The following is a 17,286-nucleotide window of genomic DNA, read 5'->3' on the forward strand; positions in this document are numbered from 1 at the left end:
AGCAGAAATGTCAAGCGTGATCAGGTATGAAGTAGAAAGCAGATAAAACAGCCTCAGGACAGGGGAGATAAATGCAGAACCAGTGCAGGAAGGAGTGCAGTGCAGTGCAGGAGCCCCAATGAGCTCAGCACTGTAGGGGGTTATGCTATGTCCAGCACCCCTTCCTACACCCCAAAGTGACCAACCAACAAAGCTAGTCATTGCTTGTCAGACTGTCCTTAACCTATAGAATGGCCCTATAAGCAGGTCCTTGCTGAGCCTGTTTTATAGGTGAAGGAAAGGAAAGTCAGAGAGGGGGTATGGGATTTTTCCCACATTTTCCCTGCTGCAGATCCCTGAAAAGTCAGACTCAAGCCTCACAGGACCAAAAACAAAACAAAAATCAACCCTAGACATCATCGTCCTGTGCTACAGTGCTGAGAACTAAGCCTATGAGGGGGAAAAAATGCTCTTGAAAAGACCCTATCTACGACAGTGGTGCTAAATGTCCTTTGAACCATACTTTGGAATCAGGCAAATATAGATTTCGATCCCAGCTTTATTAGTTAATCATTGTGGCTCCTTAGGCAAATGATACTCAAGTTCCAGGCCTCTCTTCTCTCTTCTGTAAAATGTACATAAAACCACCAGTGTCACAGGAGGATGAGAAACAAGGGTTGTGATATGTCTGCCACATGGCAAGTGCTTCAAGAATGCTAGTTTATACACCCAGAGATGACAGGAAGTAGGCAGGGGAGCAGGGACAGGAGGCTGGGGTGGAGAAATCCTCATTTCCAAGGGATGAGACTGTTCTGGGATAGTCATGAATCAGTGTTTGTCTTTGGCTTAACCCAGGCCCTTGGTGTTTACCTTAGCAAAACCAACATTTGCCACTTTGATGTTAACTATTTCACACACTGCTTCATAGTAAAAAGAACTACAATGTCTCTCCAGGGACAAGTGGGAGGAGGGACATTACTGAAGCCAATAGAAAACTGAACTAAGGAGGGGAAATACCTAAAACTGAATACAAATGGGAGATCTCCTGGCTCTCCAATCAAATCACTGTGTGGCCCTCTGTGTCCTTGGAAAAGTCACCCTTCCTTTCTGAGTCTCAGTTTCCTCAAGAGAACAGGATTTTTAATCATCCTTATTTCAAAGTCAGGAACAGGGGGTTACCCTTGCAGTCCAACGACTCCAGAGGCTGAAGCAGAAGGACCACCTGAGCCAGGAGTTCAAAGCCAGCTTAGGCAACATAGCCAGACTCCATGTCTTAAAATAATAATCTGTATTCCACAGCATTATGGTGAAGTCCAAGGAAAATGATGGATGAAAAGAACCTTTAAAACTGCTGATAAAGCTAGGCACCAGTGGGCCGTGCCTATAATCCTGGCTACTCAAGTAGCTGTAATCTGAGGATTGCTGTTCAAAGTCAGCCAAAACAGGAACGTCTATGTGACTCTTATCTCCAATAAAGGTGAAGTTCAAGTGGTAGAGTGCCAGCCTTGAGAAAAAAAGTTAAGCGACAGCACCTAGGCCCTGATCTCAAGCCCCCAGGATGTACATACCCCCACACAATCTGTGGATAAAATATGTGTTGTTTCAGAGTTGCACATTTATAACATCATTCTCAGGCCATACAAAAGTACCAGTACAGGTAGACAGCTTCCAACAACTGACAAGAAACACTGTCTCATCTGCTACCAAAGGATTCCATGGGCCTTACACAATCTTTGGGCCAAAATTTGCCACCCCTGAACAAGATGACTGACTCATCTACCTTCTCTATTCTGCAGCTAAACCCATGTAATGAATATTGTCTTCACAGATCATCTTTTCAGTTCGAAGTTTTCTACCGGGTTATTTTGCATCCATTTTTATTTCTCTGCCAAGAACTTCTATCTTTCTATTCAACTTGAGATTAGAGAGTGGACATAATGGCAGCTTTATGTCTTTGTCTGATAATCCCCACTATTTGATTAAAAGGTGGAAGACCTTTCAGCATGAACTCATTCAGAAGCTTGGCACTTGTGACTTGTCTTTTCCCTGAAGTTCTGCTTGGATTTTCCTGTTTCTTTTTATATTAATAACTTGGATTGTATCCAATGCCTTTTAAATTTTTTCCAATAGTTGTACAAAGAAGTTTCAATTTATTTCATTGTTACTATCACTATTACTACAGTAGTAGTAGTCCCGGGGCTTGAATTCTGGTTGTAGATGCTGTCCCTGAGGAGCTCTTTTACTCAAAGCTCATGCTCTTCCACTATTTTTTCCTGTGCTTCTGACTGGCTGGGCATTAATTAGGTTTTAATTAATTTATTAATGCAGAACTTCAAGAAAACATTTCTACTTACCATTATACTATAAAAGATCATTCAAAATATATCAATGAGGAGATGCATAGGGCAAAGGCATACAAAAAGGAATGCTGACTTTCCAGGCCTCCTCTGGAACATCCCCAAGTTCGGCTACCTAGAAACTCTTTGAACTATATTCTGTGGGTTTTTCATGAAGATTGTTATGCAGCATGACTGAAGCATAGACAACACCATGTTCAAATATGACTAGGCAAGAAAAAGTAAATCTAATTCTAATCTAATAGCTTGCATAGGGGAACCCAGGTAGACCTGTCTGTTCAGATTCTTCTTGGCCTTTGGTCTTTCTGTGCTGCTTTCCATCCTCTTGCAGGGATGTGAAAGAAGGGTTTCTTCTTATGAAGTGAAGGTTTTATGAAGCACTCACTATTAGACAACTTTTATGGCCAGCTCTTAAGAAAGAAAGGTAAGGAAAGATTAAGAGTTGCTGTGACCCACCACAGAGAAGAAATTCAAGTTTCCATGGACTGCTACAGGGAGAAAACATAGTATGTAAAAATTGGGAAAAAAAAGGTCTGAGATGGAGAGACTTTGCTTTCTGATCCTCAAGTAAGCCAACAGTATTCTAACTGCTTAAGAAATAACAAGGGCTCCAGTTTGGGGCATCTACCCAAAAGACCACAAACAAGAACACACTAAAGCCACCAGCACAATGTTCATTGCAGCACAATTTGTCATAGCTAAAATATGGAACCAACCCAAATACCCCTCAATAGACAAATGGATCAGTAAAATGTGGTACATATACACAATGGAATTTTATGCCTCTATCAGAAAGAATGACATTGCCCCATTCATAAGAAAATGGAAGGACTTGGAAAAAATTATACTAAGTGAAGTGAGCCAGACCCAAAGAAACATGGACTCCATGGTTTCCCTCATAGGGAATAATTAGCACAGGTTTAGGCAAGTCACAGCAGAGGATCACAAGAGCCCAATAGCTATGCCCTTATGAACACATAAGATGATGCTAAGTGAAATGAGCTCCATGTTATGGAAACGACTGTTATATCACTGTTGTAATTGCTTTCAACATGCCATGTGAAACCGTAGCTTCTATTGTTGATGATCCTCTTATATCCCCTTCCTGTGATTGTACCTGCACTATCTCTGTATCTTATCTGAGTACATTGGAAACTGTGTATACTGGTATTAGAACTAGGAAAGTGAAAGGGAATACAATCCAAAGACACAGGATAAAAAGACAAACGACTACAAAAGCAATACTTGCAAAACTGTTTAGTGTAAACCAACTGAACAAGTCATGGGGGGAGAGGGCAAGAGGGAGGGGGAGGGGGAAATGAGGGAGGAGGTAACAAACAGTATAAGAAATGTATCCAATGCCTAACGTATGAAACTGTAACCTCTCTGTACATCAGTTTGACAATTTAATTTTTAAAAATAAAACTAAAAGGAAAAAAAGAAATAACAAGGGCTATCGAAGTTATAAGCCAGCAAGTATATGTGTGTACATATATATGTATATATGCATACATATGTATATGTGTGCACATATGTATATATACTATATATGTACCTATATGTATATATATATGTGTGTGTATGTGTATCATATCACATCTTCTATTTCAGTTTTCTATTCAGAGGAGGTTGGGGTTTAACTATTTCACTGGGTAGGACTGCCAACACTTCCTTCTCAACCATTTTTACTTCTCTAAAGCTTACCGATTGCTTAAAATTTCATGTAAATACTTTCTCAATTACAAGAATCCATTCTTTTTACCTCAGCTAGAACATCCTCTTTTTCTCTTAATGAGGGAAGATGCCAATTGGGCAATATGAAGAACCAAGCTAAAAGGCAGATCTTTTTGTGTCTGTCTGTGTTCAAATGTCTAAGTTCAAGGACAAAATTGGAATAAAACCAAGGCTAATCAAAAAGTATAATGTAGCTGGGCATGGTAGTTCATGACTATCATCCTAGCTACTCAGGAGGCTACAACCTGGAGAACTCTATTCTTACCTCCTATTCCCTAAGAGTGACAGGGATTTTTTTTATTTTGCAAATACTTGCAAAAGCCAAATTTGTATGACTTTGTGTATTCTAAGAAACCATGTGGTAGGATGGGAGGTAAACTACATGAGGTAGACAGGAGATTTGACTTCCAGACTGCCTGTCTGCTTTTGGATATCCGTTTTCTGCTCTAAATCCTCACAGCATAGTCAGATCCACCTATCTACACACAGCTGGCCGAGTGACCTTTACAAAAGGCAAACAGAACTCTGTCACTTCTCAATTCATCATGCATGACTTCCCTGAAACACAGTCTAAACTTCAAATATTTTAGGCTGTCCCAAAAGACCTGAGGTGCCTTTGCTGACACTGTCTGAACTCTCATTTCCCATCGCTTCCTGACCGCCCTCACATTCCAGCCCTACTGAGCCAATAAAGTTAGTCCCTCTCCCCGTACTCCTTCTCTAGTCCTTGAACTCAAGTATTTCTCCATCAGCTTGCCAAATTTGCATATGCCTCCTCTGCAGGCAAGGACTTCTCTAAGAAGTCCTAGAATCTCCCAAGACCCTAATAGTGACATTTTGCTCCCTCCTATGCCCACAGCCTTCTGTATATACCTCGGCAACACTTTATAGTGACTGTTATTATCCACTGATTTTGTAGGTCTCTGTCTTAACAACACTGGTATTTTCAGAACATGTATTATTTTATTGATCTCCAAATCAATACACAGTATAATTAACATCTTTATTTAAATAAGTTAAGATAGACTTTTTTTTGTTTTTTGTTTTTTTGACCAGTCCTGGGGCTTGGACTCAGGGCCTGAGCACTGTCCCTGGTTTCCTTTTTGCTCAAGGCTAGCACTCTGCCATTTGAGCCACAGCGCCACTTCTGGCCGTTTTCTATATATGTGGTGCTGGAGAATTGAACCCAGGGCTTCATGTATACGAGGCGAGCTCTCTTGCCACTAGGCCATATTCCCAGCCCCAAGATAGACTTTTAAATATCAAAATTAACTGCATATAGGGAAAGTAGTGTTTCATGAAAATTATTAATTAGAAAAATGAATATAGATGGATGCACAATAATGAACCCCCAGGGACTCAATGATTATTACCTCCAAGCCAATCTCCTGAATGTTTTATTTGGAAACAAATCTCACATCATGTCATTTCTTCATAAATGTGTTTCTTAAGACAAAAAAAGTAAGTAAATAAGTAAAATAAATAAATAAATAAAGCGAGTAACCACAGAACCATAATGAATTACTTATTGTTGGTGGCAATCAAAAACAAAAAAGATTTACAGGCTCCTAGGAGAGATGTCACCTCATTTATTTCTGTGTTCTTAGGTCTAGCTGTTAGCAGTAGAAGGACAAACAGAATATGAGATCTCATCTTTAATTACTCCCCAAGTAACTAAGCTTTCTGTATTTGTTGTTTTCCCTCTGGGATGTCACATATTGTACAAGTTGTTCCTATATGACTGAAAGCCATCCTCTCCTAACAGATACAAAAGAGCTAGAAAGGCTAACAGTGACCCTGCATTCCCTCCCTGCTCTATAGCCTTTTTTTAACTTAAAAAAAATTTATTTCCACTCCTGGGCATCTACTCCGAACATCAGAAGGCAGAATATTGTAAGGACATTTGCATGTTCATGTTCATTGCTGCATTATGAGCAATAGCAAAGATATGGAAACAGCCCAGATGCCCCCGAATAAATGAGAAAACCCAAACAATGCAGTACCTACACACAGTGGAATTTTACACAGCCATTAAAAAGAATAATATTATGGTATTTGCAGGGAAGTGAATGGACGTAGAACAAACCATGTTAAGTGAGATACTCCAAGCTCAGAGAGACAACAGCTCATGTTTTCTCTTATATGCAGAAGCTAGATCTAAAATACCAGGACATGATAAATTATACTGGACTCTCGGCACCCACACACAGTGAACCCAAAGGGGGGTATTCTTAGGGGAAGAACACAAAGGTGCAATGCCCCTCTACCTCTGGATCATATAAATTAGTATTTATCTAAATGAACTCCAAGAAATGGAAACAAGAGATTTTTTTTCTTTATTGCTGTTTTCTTTTTTGCCTTGCTTGTTTGTTTATCTGTCTTTGGGAGAGTAATGGGGGCACACAAATGGATGGGAAAAGGGTGAACAAATGCAGCAGCGGTATTCATTAGACACTATGTTGAAAATGAACTATATTACTTTTGGGTGGGGATGGGAGGGAAAAACTGGGAGAGAGCAAGGGAAGGACAGCAAGCACTATCTAAACAAATGTATTCATTACCTGAATTATTTAACTGTAACCCCTCAGTACACCACCTTTATGATAACAATAATTTTTTAATTATCTTTAAGTAGTTGTACAAAGAGCTTTCAATTCAACACGTCAGTCTGTGAGTACAATGTATTTTTATAAAATGTCACCCCTTTCACCATTCTCCCCCATCCCTTCAATTTATCTAATTCTATTTTCACATATGTACATTGAACATCATGACTTCATTCACCTGCCCTTCCTCTCCCATACATCTTCTCCCCTTCCCCTTGACTCACCACAGCTTATTTCTAGCTTTCTGGTATTCATTTTGTTAAACTGTTATTTCATTGCTCAAAGGAGTTATCCACTCCAATACCTATAACAGACTTTTGTTAATGTGTTTGTGTATATATGTACACAGATATGCATAGTTATAAGCATATATACAGTTATCTTGGCCCACTTTTCTCCCTCCACTGCCTTCTTTCTTTTTTCCTACCTTGCCTATGGAGACAGGGGCAGGAGACTGTCCATGAAGCTGGGCTCCTTAAGGTATACTAGTCCCATACCAGTTATAAATGTTCACCTTCCACTGTGTATATACCACATTTTCTTGATCCATTCATCTACTGAGGAACATCTGGGTTGGTTCCATATCTTAGCGATGGTAAACTGTGTTGCAATAAACATAGTTGTGCTGGTAGCTTTCATGTGATCTTGCTTGTAATCCTTGAGTAAATGCCCAAAAGCGGGATTGCTGGGTCCTAGGGGAGCTCTATATTTAGCCTTTTGAGGAACTGCCACACTGCTTTCCAGAGTGGTTGAACAAGTTTACACTCCCACCAACAGTGTTGTAGGTTCCCTTTTGACCACATCCTTGCCAGCATCTGTTATTACTTTTCCTGATAATGGACATTCTTACTGGGGTGAGGTGGTATCTCAATGTTTTGATTTACATTTAGCCCCATTCGTGAGGAAATGAAAAGACTTGAGAAAAAAATCATACTAAGTGAAGTGAGCCAGATCCAAAGAAACATAAACTCTATGGTTTCACTCATTGGAAACATTTAGTAGTTGTCTAGGACAGTCCTAGCAGAGAAGCACAATAGCTCAATAGCAAGGTACATATGATCACATAAGATGATCCTAAATGAAATGAATTACAAGATTTGGAAATAAGTGGTTTATCTTTGTTGTTGTTATTTCCAACGTACCCTATGAAATCATGCCTTTTTCTTTTGTCTTTCTTCCCCATGGTTTTACCCCTGATGTCTCTGACTTTGGTACATTGAGTATTGTATGTACATTTATCGGAACTAGGGAAGGGGAATACCAAAATGGAAAGTCAAAGGGTAAAAGATGAACCAATGCAAATAGCAATACTTACAAGACCATATGCTGTAAACCAACTGTACAACTCAGGGCAGGGTGGGGAGAGAATTGTAGAGAGGGGAAGGTAGGAGAAAAATGAAGGAAGAGGTAAAAAGTTTGATAAGAAATGTACTCACTGCTTTATATATGTAACTGTAACCCCTCTGTACATTACTTTGACAATAAAAAAATAAAGAGAAAATAAAAAGTTCACCTTCACAGAGAAGGACTGTACCAGGAGCTACTTCCCAGTTAGGAAAAGTTTTGGATTGTGCCTCTGGCTCTTTCATTTGCTAGTCATAGGACTTTAAAACAATATCCTCAGGCCAAATTTCCTTGTATGTAAACAGCTCTGGCCCTTCTCTGATCTACACAGCATGAAAGGTCAAGAGGGAAATAGGCACATTTCCAGCCCAAATGCCCAGAATCCAGATTTATCCAGAAAATAGGAGCAGACACACACAGAGCTTTCCACACCCCAGACCCTAGACTATTTGGACAGTTAATGAATATTTTGCACAGAGAGAAGTTGATAAGACAGACAGTGGAAGAGAGAAATTGCTTGGGGGAAAGGAAGGACTGAAAAATAACAAAGCATCTGCTTTAACTCTTGCTTTATACCAGACAAGAGGACTGTGGCTGCCTGGCATGCACAAGCCACATCACTGATTTCTGATGGACGCCAAAGTGCCATCTAGACTACTGGTTTAGCCCACATTCTCCTGGCTTTTGTAGCTGGCCAGGAGCCTCAGAAAAGGCGTGGGACATACACTGGTCCTGAAAATACATAATAAGACAGAATGGAAACTCCAGTCCATCATCCAGGATAAGCAGGTACTCAGTAAAGAATGTTATTATTTGTTAAGACTGAGCAGTTGCTCAGGCAGAAAGCTCCAAAGCCCACATCTGAATAGTAAATTTCTTTTAACCAAGATGACTTCCCTGATCGTGTAACTGTCTGTTCCACCAAGTACTTCATCTAAGCATGAAGTTGAAGAAGGAAATATTAGCACCTTCTTTTAAAAAAAAAATTGTATTCTGTTATTCTTATTTTATTCTTTATATTATTTATCTTCCCTATCTTTTAAGTAGCACAAAGAGGTTTCAATTTAACATTTACACTTTCTGTCAAAAAGCCTAGAATCCAGCTTTTTATCAAGAAAATAGAAGCAGACATACCCAGAACTTTCCCCATCCAAAATCCTAGACCAGGGTAATTACCTTTGCACAGAGAGAAGTTAAGAAGATGGATATTGGAAGAGAAAAGCTACTTAATGGCCAGAAAGAGCTAAGGGAACAGCCAATGCCTCCCAGTGGACAGGGTCATGTGAGCAAGGGAAAAACTTGGTGTTTTCCTGACTTATTACTCGTTCCCTTGGCCTGAGCAGATAATGTTACTCACTTTCCACACGCTTCCCTTTGCAAAGTCCACCTGTCATTGTCACACACAAATCTTCTAGCATCCCAAGCAGCTGTTTGCAAGCTCATCTATTCAGGTAACAAATACTCATTACCAACTGCTTTGTCTGAACGTCACAGCTCTCCCAAAGTGTCTGCCTCCAGAAAAGGAGAGTGGAGCAGACAGGAGGAAATTAGAGCTGCAGGGTAGCCTTCAATTCAAAGGGGTCAGCATCCAGTGAACTAAGGCATAAAGAGCATCCAGTGAACTAAGGCATAGAGTCTGATCAGACAAGAGAAAGGGCCTGAGCTCATCGCAGGGCCTTTTCAGTCTTTATTTATTTACTCAATAATAAGTGAATGTGTGTGTGTTTCAGTCATTTTTTAATTTCCTCAAGAGTGAGTGTGTGTGTGTGTGTGTGTGTGTGTGTGTGTGTGTGTGTGTGTGTGCTGGTAGTGGTCTTGAACTCAAGGCCTGTGCGCTGTCATTTAGCTTTTTATTCTACTACTTGAGCCACAGCTCTACTTCTAGCTGTTTGAAAGTTAAATGGAGATAAGAATCTGGCTTCGAACTTCAATCCTTAGATTTCATCCTCCTGAGTACAGGTGTGAGCTACAGGAGCCAGGCTCTTAACTTTGATCTCTGCTGTTGAGCATGTAAAGAAACACTGGATATTTTCCATGAACCTGACAGTTTCTTTTGACTGACCAAGTGAAGTCACTGACTGAGGTACCAGGTATTAACTCTCTTTCTATGAAACTATGAACTCAATAGCTTCAGAAAAACAAGATTTTATTAAAAACCACAGACACATGAAAAAGTTGTTTTTCCTCTCATTTACTTCCTGATGGCCCCAAACCTACAATGTGAACTTAAAAATAGACTATAACTACAAATATGGTTAAAATCTAAGAGCCAATCACAGCAGAACTGTTGCTTAGACCATGTAAGGGAACAAAAACTCGCTTTAGACTAAGAAGAAATAAAACTTTCCTCTATATTTTGCTAAATTTAACTGAGATTTTGCAGTATTTGTGTATAAAAATGTTTTAAATAAAAGACATAAAAATAAGATTACTTTATTTCAATAAGCATTTAAATTTAAAAGTATGTTTTGCTTTTCATTATACTTATGAAGGGCTCTGCATACATACATTACTTCATCCAAACCCTCTAACCACTCTATGAGGTAAGTACTTTAATCCCATTTTACAGATGAGGCATCTATGGTCTAGAAAGGGCATATTTGTCTCAAGCAGACATCTAAAGAGTGTGAACACAAACCTGCATTAACCATATTCATTGGGTTCTCATTATACACCAAGAACTATTCTTAGCACTTTTCAACCATTAATAGATTTAATCTTCATAGCAATATTGTAGAAAGGCACTCTGTTAATAATCTCCATTTTGGATAAAGAAAAAAAATCCCTTGGTAGTGTTAATACACACTTCTTAAAAAAATGACAAATGTATGCCTATAATCCTAGCTACTCCAGAGGCTGAGATCTGAGGATCACAGTTCAAAGCCAGCCCAAACAGGAAACCCATGAGACTCATCTCCAATTAATCACCAAAATAATTTTTTTTTAAAGGAAGTGAAGCTGAGCCAAAAAGCCAAAGGCCAGTGTACTGGCCCTGAGTTCAAGGCCTAAGTGAGGCAACCCAGGCCCAAAGAAATGTGGATTGCATACTTGCCCTCATTTGCAATAACTAGAATATATCTATGATATTCTTAGCAGGGGATCACAATAGCTCAATTGCTAAGTGCATAAAGCATATTAAAATGAACTCCAAGAATTGGAAACAAGAGGTTCTTTTTATGTCCTGTATGCAGTTATTTCTATCTTTTTCTTTCTCTTTTAGTTTTCTGTACCCTTTGTTTTATATATAAGCTTATCTGATCTGTGGAAGGGAAAGGGAATCACAGAAACAGCAGGGTATGGGATGAACTAATGAAACAAGGACACTCACTAGACACTATGTTGGAAATGAACTTTGCAACTTTGGGGGGAGGGGAATGGGGAGTGGTAAGCAGGAGAAAATAAGGGAGGGGGTAACAATGTTTTTTTTTTTATGTACTCTTTACCTTACTTTTGCAATTGTAAGCCCCCTGTTCATCACTTTTATAATAAAAATATGAAAATAAGGAAAACAAACAAATGACAGGAAAGTAAAATCGTCTCCAATTGTGTAGGAGAGATATCTGCATAGCTAATGAGGATAGCAGGTGAATACCATGAAGTTGTTTGTATGAACACAAACCAATGAAACCTGTTGAAATTGTTTTAAAAGTGGGGTGGGGGAGAAGATTTTAATTGTTTAAAAAAGCTCGGATGGACAAGGGAGAGTGATTAAGAGCATGAGTTTGATGGAGAACATACCATATGCATACAAGGACATGTTCCCATTAACCACCTCCAACTCTATAGACAATAATAAAATTAATATTTAAAAAAAACAGATTTTAAAAACAGGACAAAGATAGATTAAATCATCTATCTAAAATCACACACGCACACACACACACACACACACACACACGCACACACGCACACATCTCTGGCCCCAAAGCCTGTGACAGAGCCTTGTGCAACTGGGGCTGTGGCAGCTTCCCAGACAGGTCAGATAAGTCAAGGTCACACTTCCCTCTGCCTATATACAATCCACAATGGAGCGCTCTGTCCAGATCTTGTGCAACTATGTGGGCTTAGGAAATAGTATGGTCAGCTTTAAGATAGTAGAACTTTGGGGTTGACCTTCATGATTGGTTTGTAGGAGACAAACTATTTATCAGCCTTCCTCTAAAAAAAAGCCACTTCTTTGCTGACTATGGCCTCATCTGCCACTCTGGTCAGTTATGTAAGCCATGTTCTATGAGGCACACGATGAAGTATAAACAAGTGCTTAACAAAACTATCAGTTAAATTTAGCAAGACTTGGAGAAAATTTTCACACCCAATGCTGGTGAATGGTGGCAAAACTGGGACACATGCATAATCACTCATGGATGGGAAGACGAAGCAATCACTCAGAACAACCAACACATTTAAATATACTTACAGCTTTCTAGGTGAGAAATTCAAAGGCTGGGGTATTTATCATAAAGACACAATTCAGAAACAAAAAAGAAGTATATCTTTGCTTCCCAATCAGCTGCTATAATGCTTATGACTAAAATAAGAAAGCCAAACAGAACCAAGCTGGTTGCCCACAAAGCAGGCATAAAGCTCACCTAACCCACTTTTTCCTCCATTAGGCGGATGTCATCTTCCATGAAAGGAATAGGTCACTCTTACTTGGGAAGTCTCCTGTTTTAATTTAGGAAAGAGCCAGCTTGAACTCAGCCTGCCTCTGGCACAGCTGAGCTCAATCAACCCTCCTGCTAGGCACTGATTTTTGAAGAGAAAGTGGTGGTAATTAAGTAGGCTTCTTTCTAGAGAGCATCACAGGCCAGTGAAAGGACTCTCTTTATTTTGACACTATGCATTTAAGGACAATGGTTAGCTTTGCTTTCCAGTGACCTGTCAGCTACCTCTAGAACAAGTTTGATGATGGTTGGGAAATTAGCCGCCCCCGGTTTGTCTCTGAGCCCACTTCCCATCTGCACACGATAGCATCAACACCAGCAGCAGTTCATACCCTCAGGGGCAATATCACAACATCCCAGCCTCAGCTCATTTCCACCAATTCAATTCTCCCCATCCTTCCAAGTCCAGATCAAACAACTCCTTCCTCTAGGACTTGAAGTCAGCCAGAGAGGGCAAGGGAGTACAGACCTGGATCAGAAATTGCCATGGCACTTTCCAGCTTCACTTCATGACCCGGACAAACATAAGTAACCTTGCTGCTAGGCTTCATTTCCTTCGCTATTAGGTAATGCTTCAATCAGTCTGCACAGGATTGTTGAGGTATGTCAAATCATATATCTACATAAAATGCTTACAACTGTGCTACACAGGGCACCACCCACACATGGCCCCTGAACTGAGATGTGTTGTCAGTGTAAAAATATGCACCAGAATTCTAAGGTATCATATGGGAAAGAAAAATTTTAAAGTCTAATTAATAATATGTATATGATCAAGTAATAATATCTTGTATATATTGAGTTCAATAAAACATGAGGCATCAGTGGCTCACACCTGTAACTCTACCTACACAGGAGATTGAGATCTGAAGATGGAAGTTCAGAACCAGCCGGAGCAGAAAAATCTGTGATACTCTATTTCTACTTAGCCAGCAAAAAGCCAGGTGAGAGGCATGGCTAAAGTAGTGGGGCACCAGTTGTAAGTAAGCAAGTAAGCAAGCCAAAGGAACTCAAGGTGCTGAATTCAAAACCCTGGAACTGGAATATATATATATATATGTAATATATTATATTATATATATAATTTCTTTTTTAGTGTGGCTACTAAAAACTGATATATATATACACACACACATACACACACACACACACACAAATACACATACACATCCCACATTTGTAGCTTGTCCCACCACCACCACCCTCATCAGATAGCACTGGCCTAGAATAAATAACTTCCCGATGTCAATTCTTTGTCTATTTCTCCCTGCAAGGTACTGGCCACATAGACAGCTCAGCACTGCTGGCACTATCTGAAGTGATGGGTGAGTGGTCCAACTTTCCAGATCCCAGGTTACTATCTGAGGACAGGTGATATAAAATAGAAAGGAAACCAGATCTAGACTCAAAAGATGAGGCTCTGACCCAGGTTCTACCATAGCTAACAGGATCCGTTCAGCATGTCATTTCACATGTACTCTAAGGCACAGTTTTGTCATTTGCAGGAAAACCAGGGAGCAATGATTCCCCCATGTTCAATTCTCAAGAGATACTCTGCACCAGACACTGCTGACTCACAACTATAATCCTAGCTACTCTGAGGTTGAGATTTGAAGCTCACAATTGGAAGCCAACCCAGGCAGGAGATTCTGAGATTCTTATCTCCAATTAACCACCAAAAAGCTGGAAGTGAAGATGTGACTCAAGTGGTAGAGTGCCAGTCTTGTGTTCAGTCTTGGTACTGGTACATAGAAAGAGAGAGACAGACAAAGGGGGTAGGGAGGGAGACAGATGGGGAGGAGGGACAGGGAAGGAGATGGAGAGAGAGAACCTGTAATGGTGCTTGATAGACTGCAAAGGATTAGAGAGCAGAGGATTAGGAAATTACCATTTGCAGGATGAAGGGGTTGGGGCAACCCTGCCTGCTTCCTCTAACAGTCTATGTTTTCCATTCTGTGTAGTTATTTAAATGTTTCCCAGGTCTCCTGCTCTAATAACAAGTTTCCCCAGGGAAAATCCTAATTCATATCCCCTTCCCATCTGTACCCCGGCAGTGGCATTAGAACAACGGCCCTTACTTAAACTACTCTCTCCTCTCTCAACCCTTCCCTTTTGCAAACTTTGCAGGGCTTGACCCATATATTCCTTCTCCAGGGTGAAGCTACACCAGGCCTCTAGTATTGGAGTAAATAGTGAGCGGAAGAAGGTAATGATGTGTGAGCACACAGAAGCTATGGTGCTGAGGAGCATGCGCAGTGGCTCAGGCAGCAAAGACATTCTGATACAGAAACACCGCCCTGCCTTGTGGGAACAGAGCTGTTATTATTACCTGCTGACAATTATCATGCTCACTATAAGCAGTATTTACCAGAATACTGTGCTGGCTGAGTGATTTCTTTATTTTAAATCCTGTGAGTAAATCTGTGGGTGGGTTGTCCTCCCACAGCTGAGGAAGCTGAAACCTAGAGTAATTGAGCAAATTTTTCCAATTTGCCAAACCCATCCTCTTCCTTCCCAGCATGCTACTAACCCCTACATGGAAATAAGGACTTTCTTAATGGCACAGTTATTAACTAAACTCTCTTTGTTTTCTAAAGCAACACACACACACACACACACACACACAGAGCTGAGTGGTCTGAAAGCAAGAAGGCGCCTGCCCTGTGACGCCCAGGAACAACTTCTCAAGTTTGCAGCATTACCGGGTTTCACTTCCAGTCTCCAGCCACTGTTACATCTTCCTCTCAATCCTGCCAACATGCTTGACACAACCAGCCAGGAAATAACCTTTTTGTTTAAAATGGCAGAAATACAGGTAATAATAACCCCATAACCAAAGAAATACATTTTTGGTGCCAATACTGGGACTTGAACTCAGAGCCTGGGCACTGTCATTTAGCAAGCTCAGGGTTAGCATTCTCCACTTCTGGCTATTAAGTGGTTGACTGGAAATAAGAGTAGCCTCAGGCACTTTCCTGCCCAGTCTGGCTTCAAACCACAATCCTCAGATCTCAGCTTTCTGAGTAGCTAGGATTATAAGCATGAGCTACTGGTGCCCAGTAAGAAAGGATCTTTTGTCTTTAAATCTCAGATCTACTGGGTTATGGTCATTTAGTAATTGAGTTGAGTCAGACTGGCCATTCATGAGAGAGAACCACAAAGGATGTATGCTGCTCAACCACCAGCCAAGCAGTAATCATGTGGACAAACAGGAAACTTGAGCTAGGCACAGATTACTGTGGGAGAAGAGGCCACCCAAGTCAGAATCCTAGCTCACAAATAGCGACATCTCAGCAGGAAAAAATGCTGAGAGGGAGGGAAAGAGCCACCTGCTGTCAGTGGACCTAAGTTCTGTCATCCCAGGGCTGTATGGGAAGACTTAGTGGAAGGTTTGCCCCGCTTTCGAGCAGTGGGAATTTGATCTACAAACATAGGAGCAGTACCACTCCCACAGATCTGGAGTTTCGGGAGATTTCTGTCATTAGCTCTACATTCAAAGTCTTCTGCATCTCTTCCCCTCACCTTGCCAACAATGTTCCCAGGCTCCCTTAAGGTGGAACAAGGGGTCCATGCCTTTTCTGAGGTCTAGCATCACCACTGTGGTTAGGAAACACCTCAGTAGCTGGGTGCCAGTGGCTCACCTGTCATCCTAGCTACTCAGGAGGTTGAGATCTGGGCATCATTGTTCAAATCCTTGTGGGGCAGAGAAGTCCACAGGACTCTTTATCTTCAATTAACCACCAAACAGCCAAAAGAGGAGCTGTGGCTCAAGTGGTAAAGCATTAGCCTTGAGTAAAAATGATCATGGGAATAACACCCAGGCCCTGGGCACTTAAAAAAAAAAAAAAAGGAAAGCTAAGGAAGAGCAAGAGGCTATGAGTTCAAGTCCCAGTACTGGCATAAAGGAAAGAGCAGAGAGGAGGGGAAGAGAAAGAGAAGTGGGGAGATGGAAGGGGGGGGGAATGCTTTCCAGTATAAATCTAAGAGCAAGATAACTGTCTCATGTTCCAACTATGTGCAACGCATTGTACATATTTTATCTTAGCTGATGTTTTGTTTTATACTTATTCCTTTAATATTTTTAAAGTTATTTTAAAGGTTTACCTAGTTCTTTATAAGACCCTGACGACAGAACTTCAAGGGGAGAAAAGTTTTTTTTCAGTAATTCATCCAATCATTGAAGTTTCCCTTCATGAGATACTGTGGTAGACCCTAGGGAATCTAGCTGACTTTAAACACCTACATTTTTCTTTGGTCACACGTTCCAAATTCCTCCTTCCCTTTCCCTCCTCCTCTTCTTCTGACGCATGGAGCCGGTTCACCCTGATGGACGATGGGGTGGCTGTGACACTGGCCTCTTACCTGAGTCCAGAGGTCTTTGCACAGTGTTTGGGTAAAGGAACTCTCCTGTTCCCCTATCTTTCCCAGACAGAACTACCCTCAGGTTCTCTTACAGTCATACCAAACTCTTAAGTGAAATCCTATTTTAGTCACTCACATGAACTACAGAAGATTGAACTTTGAAAAAACATACTCCCTCTGCAGCAAACAGGAAACCAAAATCTCACCACATACAGCTGCTCAGAACACTAAGGATTGTGT

General features: G+C 40.6%; 1 protein-coding gene across 5 annotated transcripts in view; it reads right to left on the minus strand.

Moving 5' to 3' along the window:
* Positions 1-17,286, minus strand: part of St6gal1 (ST6 beta-galactoside alpha-2,6-sialyltransferase 1) — a 122,002-nt gene that overhangs the window by 49,327 nt on the left and 55,389 nt on the right. The gene's annotated exons all lie outside the window — the stretch shown is intronic.

The sequence above is a fragment of the Perognathus longimembris genome, chromosome 5 (assembly GCF_023159225.1).
Source record: "Perognathus longimembris pacificus isolate PPM17 chromosome 5, ASM2315922v1, whole genome shotgun sequence".
Lineage (NCBI taxonomy): Eukaryota > Metazoa > Chordata > Mammalia > Rodentia > Heteromyidae > Perognathus > Perognathus longimembris.